The sequence below is a fragment of the Anas platyrhynchos genome, chromosome 1, assembly GCF_047663525.1.
Source record: "Anas platyrhynchos isolate ZD024472 breed Pekin duck chromosome 1, IASCAAS_PekinDuck_T2T, whole genome shotgun sequence".
NCBI lineage: Eukaryota > Metazoa > Chordata > Aves > Anseriformes > Anatidae > Anas > Anas platyrhynchos.
In genome coordinates, this window is record NC_092587.1 from 85,777,605 (window position 1) to 85,790,398 (window position 12,794).

The window sequence follows — 12,794 nt, forward strand, 5'->3', positions numbered from 1 at the left end:
TGAATTCAATAAAAATGACATATGGAGCGTGCACCGTGATGTTTTTATGATTAGGCTGGCAGATAATTGGAATGAGCAGATTCTGCCCCACGCTTGGTCAGGCCTGGTGTCGCAGAGATCCTTCTGGTTTCAGTGTTCCCTCACAAAGGGAAAAAAAAAGGAAAAGAAAAAAAAAAAAAGTAGAGGGAAAGGGAAAGAATTAACAAGAAGGCAGAGCAAATGCTTTTCTGCTCACTCCAGGAAAAAGCTCTGAGAAAGCTGCTGTTTAAAGTGCATTTCAGATTTCAGAATACAATCCTCTGTGCCATGGGTTTGGTCCTGGTTTTGTTTGCTGCATGCCTTTCAGAGGTGGAAAGGACAGAGCATGATAAGAACTACCTGTTCCGAGTTGCCTTTGTGAAGAAAAGGCCTCTTCACCATCCTTACCCCAATTTGATATTAAGGCATTTTCTCTTCTTGCAGCATATCTTGTGTACAGTGTCTCTTCCCTCACCCTCTTACCCTCCTGTACCTCTCAGCTAGTGTTTTGGTCCCAGTCTTCCACGCAGCCCCTGCCAACCTGATTTCAACTTCATCTCCTTCGCTTCTGAGCTCATGGTGCCCAGGTTCACCCAGTGTCCTTGTTATCTGCACATCTGCTTGCAGGTCCAGCTCCGTGTTTCTTCATCCACCCCAGGCTCTGGCATGAAATCTCAGACCTGCCCTGTCTTTACTCATTTATTTTTTTTCTGCCTGTTGCTTTACTTTTTTCCTGAGTTTCTCCATGCTTCAGCTTCAGACTGAAACAGAGAGAAGACAAGTTGTGTGGGACTGAGCTGCAACTTCATCACGTGGCTGCATCGCCACCCTCAGCCAAGACCAGGCTGACCTCCACTCCTTTTAGTTGTCACTCCAGGCAGTTCTGCACTCTGCTCTCTGGAGGTGATAAGGTAACATTACTACCCTGCATGAAGTACAGCAGAGAAGGGGGTGCTTGCTGGAGTTTTCCTGACCTTTCAGCTCCTGACATTGTGCAGCATCAATCCCTTCCCAACCCTGATGGGAAGATTATCGGTGTTAGACGCAAGCGGTGCTTACTGACAGCTAACAGCCATTCAGTCAGCTACCAGCCTCCCTCACCTCTTTTTGCCCTGCTAAGTGTGCTCACTGAAGAAGCTGTTTCTTGCTGTCTGCACACAAGCCCTGACTATCACTGCAGGCCAGTCTGACCATGCTCCTGACATCCAGCCCTCAGCCTCATAGCCAGCCCTCGACCCACGTGGCCAGCTCCCCTGAAACCTAGGGCTGGGATCAGGGGGTTGATTCAGGCTGATGAAAAGACGGGAGCCCCTGGTGAAAAACAAATAAGCAGTCCCTCAGGAACAAACAGTAGATTCTCCTCTGAATGTTCAGCTTATCTCTCTTCATTCCCAAACAGTATTTGGGGATAGTCAGGCCCAGCTAAGCCCTCCCTTCCCCTGGGTGTCATAGTACATTTTGCTCGGACCTTGACAAGGACTTTGGAGGACACTGCTGTAAAATTTACCCTCTGCTGCTTCGCTCTGCTCAGTTCAGGCTTCCTCAGACCCTTTCTAACATAATGAGCTTCCTTTTGATCAAGGCCCATCACGATCTCCCTGCCCAGCCAGCTCTGCCTCTCCATGCTGCCACCAGTCACACACCTGCCAGGAAAGCATCCTCCTGCTTTTCTTCCTGCTCCCTTCTGCCATCTGCAAAGGCACTGCCATGTTCTACCCTCAAACCCATCTTTACTGCAGCATATATTCCCTCACCCTTACCACCCCAAAAAAATAACCCACCCCAGACCAAAGCAAGCTAACGGTTCAGCACCCAGTGTGCAGAGGTCTGCCTGTTACGGTGGCGTGTACGGTCTCATTGCTTCCTTCTTCCCCATCTGTCTGCAGCCACCCACTCTCTTGCCTTATATTTATCTTTTCCTTTAGGCAAAGACCATCTTTTTGTTCCATGCGTGTACAGCACCAAGCGGAATGGGGCCTTGCTCCATACTTGATGGATCAGAGAGTGTTACAGCTTTTGTGATAATAGGTGATAATAAAAAGTATTGATTGGCTCGCAGCATGAGGCTGTGATGAAATGATGGAAGGTTATATTATACCTTTTATCTTAGAAAGACGAAAAGAGAGGGGAAGAGATGCAAGACCATGTGGATTTAGTTTCTTTTCTTTTTTTTTTTTTTTCCTGAGGTGGATGGAATTTTTCTGGTGTGCTGTGGAGCCCTAAGGATCCATGCTCACTTTGCATCCTACTTTAGTATCCTCCTATCCTGCCACCCATTCTTTAAGGCCATGCATGGGGTAAGTATTCTCAGAAAACTTCCCCTCGAAGTTCTTATCTCACCCATTTAGGAAGTTCTTGATACTATTTCTTGTTATTTACTGGATACAGAGTCATCCTGTGAAGGACATGTCTGTGTTGCATCCAGAGGCGTGATTTCAGGATGGATAAAAGTAACCACTCTATCTAAATTAAAGTCAGTAGTGGTAAGCTTCATGATTATCAGTGTGAGCTAGCAGTTTACTTACAAAGCTTCTCAAATAGATCTGCATAGGTCTCTTGTAATTTTATTGGCACTCATATCAACTGCATGTGAGAACAAGCTACCTCATGCATGTCTGTGCGTCCTGCAACTTACCCCTCCAGTGAAGATGTGCCCTGTGTGAAAGAGAAGAGGAGCCTCTATCAAGCCTTTTAGCTGCCGCAGCTTCCTAGGCATGAGATTTCCCATGGAATTGATTCTCCAAGGGAAAACACCGTTTCCTTTACAATCACAAAACACAGCAACGTTTGACAGCTTGAAAATGTTAGAATCTGAACAGAATGTTTTGACTCGGGTTGGTTCAAACATTTGCACTTGCTGAAAGGAATCAAAGCATTTTGCTGTGCATTTCTTTGACATCAAGTGGCACCTGCCCATGGAGCTGTGGTGCCTCATGGGAGGTGTAGTTTGGATGCGTTGTGCGTGCAGCTCTTTTCATGGACCCGTCTGCTTGTCTGAAGTACGTTTCCAATAGCATGCAGCAAATCTACTCTGAGTGAGCCAAACGGTGCAGGGTAAAGTCAGAGAGCAGCCAGACATTATGGAAGATCAATTCTAGCACAGGCGAGAAAAAGGGCTATTGAAGCATTCAGTATAACATTCCAGAACAAAATGTTTGGTTTCAAGGAACGTCAATAGGCGTTGTTTGGATTGGAGAATTGGAAAAATGACTGTATTTCCGGTTGTGTTTTTTAAAAAAAATTGTTCCTTTGGAAAAATGTGTATTAATTAAGCTTTTCATTCTGCAAATTGTAGTGTTTTTCATGGGCTGGACCACCCAATTCTATTCTTAGCTAGCATAAGAGCTCAGTTTCACAGTAGGTGTAATAGGATTGATTCAGCCTCTGCCACCCCAGGGGTGGAGCTAACCCGATGATTAGTGACACAATTAATGATTTTTACCCTTGTTGCATGAAAAGATGTGTGTTGTTGTGGGCTTTTTTTTTTTTTTTTTACATTCTGAGACGTAGTTATTATTTTTTTCCACTGGAATTTGGAAATCAGCCTTGATGAACAGAGAACATACTGACTTGCTTTATGAGCAGTGGAATCCCAGCTTTCTTACATAGCTCATGTCAATGAAGTTGTGCAAAAGAAAGCATCTTTACTTCCAGAACTTCAATCACAAAAATAAAAATAAAAAATCCCTCCTTCTGTCTGAAATGCTGCCACCCCTGGAATGGAGCACCTACTGTTAAGCAACGGAGCACAGCTCAGCAGCATGCTAGCAGAGCAATGAAAACTAATGTCTTCCCCATCTGAAATTGCAGGAGTGGCTTAAAGAGTGATAAATTATTACCCCTGGTGTTTGCCTGGGATGCACAGACCAAAACGTGGGAAGGGAAAGCAAGCCAGGAGATGACAGCAGGTGGGAAAGGCCTAAATTATGATTTTCTTTCTGAAGTGAGATACCTTTCCTGGGATCTCTCAGAGAGACGGCCGCATATGGGGGCAGCTCTGTGCATACTGAGTGGGACTGCTCTGAGCCTGTGATTAGAATGCACCTATTTAATCCTCTGAAGCTGGTGGATTAGGGTATGGCTCTCTGATTTATTTTGTCTGTTTGGGCTGTGTACACACTGTGTAGGGGAATTTGGATCTAATCTTTGCCATCATTATAATTAATTAGACGCTATTCTGCAGCATGTAATGGTGGCGATAGAGCCCTTACATGGGTCTGTGTGTTCCTCACATACTGTGCCGCGAGAAGAGATCTGCTGGGGAGATAGTTGTTAATTAATTGTTTGGTTTGTCAAAACAACACCCTGGGCCAAGTTCAAACTTGGTGTTAGGCTGTTGATTTCATCTGCCTGGCACCCAGTGAGGGATTTTCCCCCAGAGTTTTTGTCCCTTTCATTTCCCTTTTAATGTTTGTTTTTGGACCCTGCTGCAATGGCAGCTAGATGTGAATGTTTCCATGTGGGCAAGTGGCAGGTATGAAGGGAAGGCCATCAGTCAGCTGTATGCTGTATTATTCTTCTCCAAAGAGAGCTTCAGAGGGATGGAGGGACGGAGCTTTTGGAGGTGCAGAAGAGCACCAAGCAGATGAAGGAGCTGGACCTTGAAGAGAAGGAATCAAATCCTGGGAACCAGGGAGACCTTCGAACTTCACCAAAGAGGCTATGGTTCATGGTCATATATGTCATTCACAGTGGTAGGCAGGTATTCCTATGTCTATGACTGGTTTGCATCTGGCTGGGCAAGAGTGTCCCACCCACCTGCATTCACATGGAGTAGTGTTGGGAATATCTGCAGCTGTGATCCAATGTCATGTGTGGATGTTTGTTACTGAGCCTGCATGGAAACTTGTCTGGGGCAGGGAATTTTTGTTGCTGTAGTGCCATAAACCTCTATATAAACCTATAAAAAAGGCACAGAAGTGTGTTGGGAGGAGGAACTTAAGTATGTTGCTGAGAGCGTGTGCTGATATGTGGGACCAGTCACACAGGTAGCATGGCTCTGCATGTGGTTGCAGGTCTGCACGTCTGGAATTGGCTGTGCCAGTGGAAATGACTGCATGTCCACAGAAGTTTCTATGCACACTTGAGTTTCTGCTAAGAACTGTCAGTGTATGAGACATAGAGGCAGTCTTAGGGTGTCCCTCTGAATGTTTTTACTCACCTGTTTGCAAGCTGTGTGTATATAGGCACAGGGGTCCCACAAGGAGTATCTTCATTTCTGTATACATGACAAGTACTCCTGCAGCCACACTGTGCATGTGTGGATGAGATATATTCTTTCCTTCCATGGCAAGCAAGCTCTTTAATTCCCCTTCCCATCTCATCTTCTGCCCATTTCCCGTGGCTCATGTACTACAGCCTTCTTGTTACTAGCCATTATGTCTGGATTTTCTTCCAAGCGTGTAAATCCTTGTGGCAGACTGACAGAAAAACGTATCTCAGCAGATGGATTTGCCTCACCTGGGTTCAAAGCCAAGTGGACCGTCAGTGGACACAAAGTACCAGCTCCCAGGAGAACTCAAACACACACCACTGACCTTTTCGTGCCTACGTAGCTGTAAAGTATTTGAATAGAGGGAGTAACTTGTGCTACCCATTGTCTGTCTACGTTAGGGCACTTGTCTTAGGTTTCAGTGGATTTAGGATTAAGACTTCAATAGGTTTAGCTTACTGCTGAGCCCAGCCCCTGGGTCTTCTCTGACTCTGCTCCAGAACATACCATGGAGGCAATTATTTATTTATTTATTTATTTTTAATATTGAGCCTCACACAGCTATATTCTCCATTCAGATTCCCAGTCATGGCAGTGGTAACAGTAGTGGCACTTGTATTATGAAGCTCGAACTGAGAGACAACTGCATCTTTCCAAGAAAGGGCAGCTCAATTACCTGTTTCTGCAGAGAAAGCTGAGAGAAGGAATGAAAGAAAAGGAACAACAGAGAAGTCTCATTCCTTTATGTTCTGGGTTCTTTGTGGTTTCTTTTGCAAAGGTCAGAGAGTTGTCTCAAGAAATGGGAAATTACCTGAATCCTTTAAACTGTGGTCCCTTTTCTTCTTAAAGTGGCCTAATTCCAGGGAGCTTATAGTCTAAAGGGATTTGATCCTACCTCTCTCTCTCTTCCTCACAGCAGGTCTGATGGTGCTCAGATTGCTCGTTTGTATTTTATCCTGTGAGACAAAGCACTTAGGTTTCTCTGAGCTCCTACACCTGTCATATATGTTCTTTCTTTGGCCTGTCTGGAAGACAATGTTCCTAGAGAGGTAGTTAGCAGGCAGAGTCTTTTTGCTTTAATTATAATAGTAGAAATCAGCAAAATATGCAGTGCTATGCTGTGTTTGAACATCCCTGAGATGTGAAGATCTGATGTTGGGTGGTGTTGACCAATCCAGCACCCTTCTGTTGCTGCATGACATGTTGTAGCCCTTTTGTGTGATATAGCCATAGCTCTCTTGCCAGGACTTTATCATGCTTCAGCAGGGGCAGCTAATTTTCTTTTGACCTTGCATTCCTCCAGTAAAGATGCCTAACTTAATAGGACTTTCCATTGATCATTCACCTCCATGTGGTTGACATGCTTGTTTGTCCACGCTCATAGCAAACCTAGCAAGATGCTAGATGGCACAGAGATGTGTTGGGTCCTTCCCAAATGCTGGAGAAGAGAAAAAGTAAAACATCCTTTTTCTTATCTTTGTTCAATTCCCAGAGCCTTGAGAAGGTTCAACCTTGCAAATAGGACCAGACAAAACTCTTTAACAAGTAGTGAAAGAGGTGGGATGGGGTCTGGGTGGAGAGGCAAAATTGGATAATCTTGGCCAACTCTTGCAAGGAATTTTAGCAAAAATAAAGATAAAAAATAAATTAGTTTTGATGTTGTTTTCACAGAAATACCTCATTTATTGAAATGACATTAACACTGATCTAAATTAAAAGATTAGGCAGCATCTTGAATAACCCAGGGAAGAAATAAAACGTATTTCAGTTGACTTAATATGGGAATGGACCAATAAAATATGTTTATGATTTATTTTTATTTTGAAATTTACAACATTTTGTTTCTGTTTAAATCAAGCCTTTTGTTTTTCTCACTGGATTTTTCAGTGAGATGCTGCAACAAGCAAACCAAATCCTTCCTTGGTCCATTGGCTACTCCAGCTTCTCCTTGTTCGAGCAGAAAGAGAAGGGCAAACTGAAGTATCATACAAGTGTCAGACCTGAGAAGTACTAGCTCCCAGGTCCAAACCCCCTTGGCTCATTCCTGAGGTTTGTATGTCCCTGATGATGTAGGGCCTATTAAAAAAAGACCGCATCCTCAAGACATCCCTTCCTTAAGTGATGCACTGTCTCCAGTATTTTTACAGGACAGCACTAATTTTTCATAATGAGACACATTAGGCTCCAGCCCTTTAATAGACTTGTCAAGTCTCATGTATTCAGAATGAAATTAGCTCATTTAGTTCCTGTCTCTCACTCCCCTGTTGTGCTGCTGCTGCTAAGATGCGGATGTGCCATGCCATGCCCCTCTGCTGCTCCAGGAGGACCTGCCCAAATGCAGCCAGGTGATCTGGTGCTGCCAGGAAGACGAAGAGCACAGTGTGTGGTGAGCACTGCAGAATGCTGTTCTGTCTGTGTATGTGGACATCTGTGGGAGCCCTGCGTGCTTGCCCAGGACAGGCATAGGAGAGGAGGCCCCTTAGCCTGGGACCTTGGTCTGCTTTGTCCAGCGTTAGAGATGTTCCCTGGCTGTTCCTCTTTCCTGTAGGTGTAGATGGTGCCTCCAGAGGTGACTGCCCCCTACCACCTCTCCTTCTCATTGAGGAGGATCTCTTCTCTAAAAGCAAAAAGATTTCCTCCTGGAAGATTTCTCACTGAGGCACCAGCGCACCACAGACTGGCCCAAGAGTGGCATTCCTCAGCAGAGCCCGTGACACCTACCATTAGTCATTCACAGCAGCAGTGCTCCCAGGAGATTCGGGCCTGGGCAGGGGAGAGATGGGCAAGGTAAGCTTGCCCTTCCCAGCTCTGCTGGGATTAGCTGTCTGTGACTTCAGGTCCCTCCATCTCTGAGGGGCTGCTGAGAGATACTCATCTCCACACCACAGCAAGTTCTGAGATCAAGGAAGGAGGGACAAAAAGAAGAAGCGAGGATAAAAATGGCTCTGGTTAGGGCTTGGGTGTGTAAAACTGTGCTCTTTTTCAGCTTACCCGTGTGTGCGGGTAAGCCAGCCTGCCACCAACTCGGCTTTTCTTCAGCTTTCCTTTGTCTGGGCAGAAGCACGGATCCTGCCCGCAGAGGGACGTGGCATTGCCGTGTGTGGGGTGAGGGAATATGTGCGTGCTGGTGTCCATGCTGCGGGCACCCCTGCACCCGGACTCGGGTGACTGCCAGTCAGAGGCACATAGCCGTCCCCATCTAGCAGCTGGCACAGCCGAGGAGCTTTGCTTGCCTTATTAACAGCCCACTTATCTGGAATCTGCTCACTGAGCAGAAACTGCTCCATAAATCCTCCCGCAATTTGCATTCCTCTTCGCTGTCGCTCATTACCACTGACCTCACTTCTTCTGCTGGAGCTGATCAGCCTCCCACCGTCCTGCCTGCGAGACGCCTCTCCATTACCACAACCTATTAGCAGTGGCAGCAGCAGCGCCTCCGTGAATGAACGCACGACTGCTGAGTCAGGAAACTTCCCCAACTCGACTCTTTCTTTCCTCCCTCCCCAGCCCCGGGAGGGAGGCAGCGACAGCGAGTGCAGCTCAATTGCTCTCCTTGCTTGCTTCAAGGCCAGGTTCCGCATCCCGGGGAGCTCAGCGGGGTCGTTACTGGACTTGCACCCTTGGAGGCACAGGTGGGAAATGAGGTGCATCGGTTGGAAGCATCTGAAACCAGAAGCGCTTGCTAATCAACCCTGGGGTTTCCAAATTAGCAGCTCGCCCGCTCGGTGCATGTGCATGCAGGTTTCCAGCTTAATACCCGACTCTTCAGTCCGTGGGAAATGTCTCGTCTGCTTCGTTCCTCAGAGCCGGAGGTGAAGCAAATGCCTACAGACACACCTCTCACCATAGTGACAAGCTGAGACGGAGCTGAAGCAGCTCAGCTGCTTTGCTGTGCTCCCCAGCCCTGGACCTAAGTGGTCACCAGTGCTAGGGGCTTGTGATGGGACGAGGAAGGCAGGGACTCACGTTCATGATGCCCTTTCTGACTGTGTGCCCGTGCTGCAGGATTTGGCAGGGTTCATGTGGCCTCCGCTCTCCTTGCAAGGATGTGGCAGCACCAGCTGAGCGCCAGGCTCCCAGGCAGGAGGCAGAGGTCCCTTGGTCCAGCTCAGTGCCCATCTCAGTGCCGTGGGGAAAGGCTGAAAAGGGTTTTATGTTGTATTGCATGCTGTCCCTTCTGGGTCATGCTGCAGCTCCTGTATGCATGGACTCCATTGCCTCGGTTCAGAGCATGGCAGTGGAAAGGAGCTGGCTGGTTTGTTTAAAACCAGGTGCGATTCCTGTAAGTTTTAGGAATTAGAACATGATTTTCAGGTGAGTCCCCTGGCCTCTGATTTCCTCGAAAGGTCCAAATGCATTGTGAGTGGTATGGAAATGGCTTTTATTGCCTTTATTCTGTAAACAAGCCCTTGTTCTGTAATGTAGGGGAGAGTTTTATTTTAGTGGAAGTGGAGGAAGGGGTGGGGGCAGAGAAAAAGACTACTAGTATTCCCCAAGCTCATTTCCCTTAGGCCCAGGCACTCAAAGCCTTTCTTTGCAGGGGGAGAAACATGTTTACTTAGTATAGCAGAGGGACCAGGATGCAGCCTCATTAAAACACAGCTCACGTATAGCCAGGGGTTTCATATATAGCTTTTTTTTTTTTTTTTTTAACCTTCTCTGTCTTGATGGAAACAAAAGGAGAAGAAAAGGGGGGAAAAAAGAGAAAGAAAAGGAAGGAAGTGAATTGCTTAATGGAGGTGCTCTGCCTGCATATTTAATACACTGATTTTATTGAATAGAAGGTGAAAAAGTGCGTCTTGTTTGTTGCTTGCCTGTCAACCCGTGGCAAGAAGGCATCCTTTCCCCTGGCTGGTGCCTTTTATTAGTCAATGGTTTCCAGAGTGTAATTATACCGCAGATCTGAGATGCATTATACACACAATTACAATTCCCCAGCCGAGCCTGTTATTTATTAACCGGGGGGATATTTGTTCAATTGTTTTGGAGGGCTAAGGTTTTCTTTTGTTTCTTTCTTTCTTTTTATTTTTTCTGCCCTCCCCTGTAAACCGTAACACGGATCCTGGCAAAAGGTCTGTCCTTTGCAGCTCAGCGGGAGCAGGGTGAATGGCCCATTCTCTGCTAGCCCACCATGTCACCTAAAAGCCTTGGCAAGAGGAGCTGCAGCCTGGGGCTGCGTTTGCAGGAACAGAGCAGAAAGCACTCAGAGCTTGCATGGGAAGTTTTCTTTGCTGGGATCTGGGTTTGCTTCCATGCAGCTGTGAGGATGCCTCACTGGGAGCGACCTGTGGGCTTTACAGCACCCCTGGGGGAGACAGCCTAGGACTAAAAGGCCAGCACAGCCCTGTCAAAACTATACCCTCCTGGGTATTTGTGAAACTTGGAGAGTCCCATGTTTATGTGCAACTCAGGTTTGCCCATCTGGATACCCACCCAAAGCCTATCTTGACTTCTTGTGCACTGACACTATTTGAGACCATCCCTTATTAAATTAGAAACTAGAGCTTGACCTAAGTGCTGAAGAATGGATTTTAGGAATCCTTCAGGGCAAGCAGCGACTCTTGTGGGCCACTCCAGACATGCAGAAAGAACACCTTGGCTCACATTACTTTAACAACTTCTGTTCCTTATCTTGGTAACAGCCCACAGTGAAAGGAGAAAGGCAACAAAAAAAAATATAAAGACAAGGTTACTGGATTAGCCAAGCATTTAAGGGCCACAGAGTACAACATAATTGGCCACCAGTTGGGCAGAGCAAGGGTCCACCTCGCCTCATCTGGTAGCAGCAGAGTGGGAAAGGAATATAAAAGCTCTGCAGGCACTTTCCCCTCAGAAATATGTTTCCTGAAATGTAGTGAGGTCTGTTAAAAATGCATCCCATCCATCTATCATCCCAGGTGCTGTCCTGCTGGGATTTTTCCATTTCCACAATATCCTCGCTTTAATAAGGTGACCAGAACAGGGCGAGAATCATTTCCTTGTTATTAATTATTACCATGACTGCTGTACAGCAGTGTGCTCAAGGGTGTAGAGCTATAATCCCCGAGAACTTCCTCCTTGAAGGGCATTTCATCTTTCCTCACAGTCCTAACTGTGCTGTGTCAGTCCTGCCCCCCTGGCTTTCCTCTCAAGCTGTGCTTCAGCCCTCCTCCCTTTGGCCCTACGTAAACTGGCCACCGTGTCCCCAGATCCTTTTGGCCAATGTTTTATCCCTTCTTTAGAGCCTGTTTGTATGGGAACATCCTTCTGATATGACTGGAGAGGTGGATTTGAACTAATACGATTTACAGGTATAATCCTTGTTCAAGGTATGATTTTTTTTTGGCTATTAGAGGAGCCTGTTTCAGGTTAGCTGATGTCGTCTTGGAAGGAGTTTGCACCCTCCTAACCCCGCTTTGCTCATACTGGGATAAGGGTGTTCATGCTGGGATTTGTTCTGCTGAAATGTAAGTCTGCATACCCACTAACATCACTGCTGGAGCTCTCCCTTGCAGGCAAGACCTCAGATGGCATTCTGAGTTCTTGTTTCAATGTGGCTAACAGCTCATGCTGCTGCCAGCTCTGCTCTTCTGAGCCTGGCAGATGTCACTGTCACCACAGCCACCCCCTGGTGCCTGCCCCACTCTCGGCTGTGTCTGCCTCTGGAACCAGAAAAGCAGAGAGAGGACAAATCTGCTCTCTAGCCGCTGCAGCTGGCAGTCCAAGATGCCAAGAGAAGCTGCTGGTGGAGGTGGGCTTGGGCTGCCGCTGTGTATTGCAGCAGTGAAAGCTCAGGCAAGTGCTGCTGCAGGCACTGGTGGTGAGCAGAGTGACGTGGGAGCAGGCAGCTAGGAGGAGGTGACTTCTGAGACCACCTCATGTTCTCCTGAATCAGATTCCCACACTGCTTCCTGCTGTTAGCTTGCAGACAACCTGGCAGGATTTTCTCCTGGCAGGATTTTTTCCTGGCAAGTAAGGACAGAGCTAACCTGACAAAAATAACCTTAGGAGAAACAAAGCACTTCTGGTTTCAGCATCAGCAAGTAGATGGGATCCAGTACTTGTTTGCACCTTCTGCAAGTGGCTCCATCTTTACAAGCCTTTTGTGCCTATGCAGTTACGATGAGTTAAGAACTGAAGTGTGTTTGTTTTTTTAACTTTTTTTTTTTCCTAACAAAGACATGGCCCGCTTGGGGCTGGCTTTTGCTTGTTTCCTTTTACGCTGACAATATGCTTGAAAGTGAAGTGAGGGGAAACCCTGCCATTTGGACCCAGCATCTGTATTTTACTCCCTTTCATTAAGTGAAATGCAATGTCCATAAACAACATTGCGCACAAAGGTCTCTTTCGCACCTTGATGCATAGCGGAGCATGGTGTTGATGACAGCTCTCACATCTATTGGTTTTCTCTGCCAGGCTAAATCCAGTTGCAAAAAATGACAGAAATAACTTTTAAAGGTCTTCATTTCAAGTCCCAATACCTGCCCTATGTCTGAAAGATTGTAAAGATGAGATACTGGTTGAAATTTGATGTGTGCACAGCATATATGATTTAAGATAGCGAAACCCAAAGAAATACGTGAAA

At 46.5% G+C, this 12,794-nt stretch overlaps 2 long non-coding RNA genes across 4 annotated transcripts in view; both read left to right on the plus strand.

Moving 5' to 3' along the window:
- Positions 1 to 4,260, plus strand: part of LOC106016330 (uncharacterized) — a 117,385-nt gene extending 113,125 nt beyond the window's left edge. For all 3 annotated transcript variants that reach the window (XR_003494900.3, XR_011812374.1, XR_003494901.3), the window contains 2 exons: positions 2,205 to 2,315; positions 2,407 to 4,260. This is a non-coding gene — a long non-coding RNA (uncharacterized lncRNA). The remainder of the gene's footprint in view (positions 1 to 2,204; positions 2,316 to 2,406) is intronic.
- Positions 4,261 to 7,253: 2,993 nt separating this feature from the next.
- Positions 7,254 to 12,794, plus strand: part of LOC106016328 (uncharacterized) — a 108,299-nt gene continuing 102,758 nt past the window's right edge. The window contains exon 1 of the long non-coding RNA XR_011812376.1: positions 7,254 to 8,862. This is a non-coding gene — a long non-coding RNA (uncharacterized lncRNA). The remainder of the gene's footprint in view (positions 8,863 to 12,794) is intronic.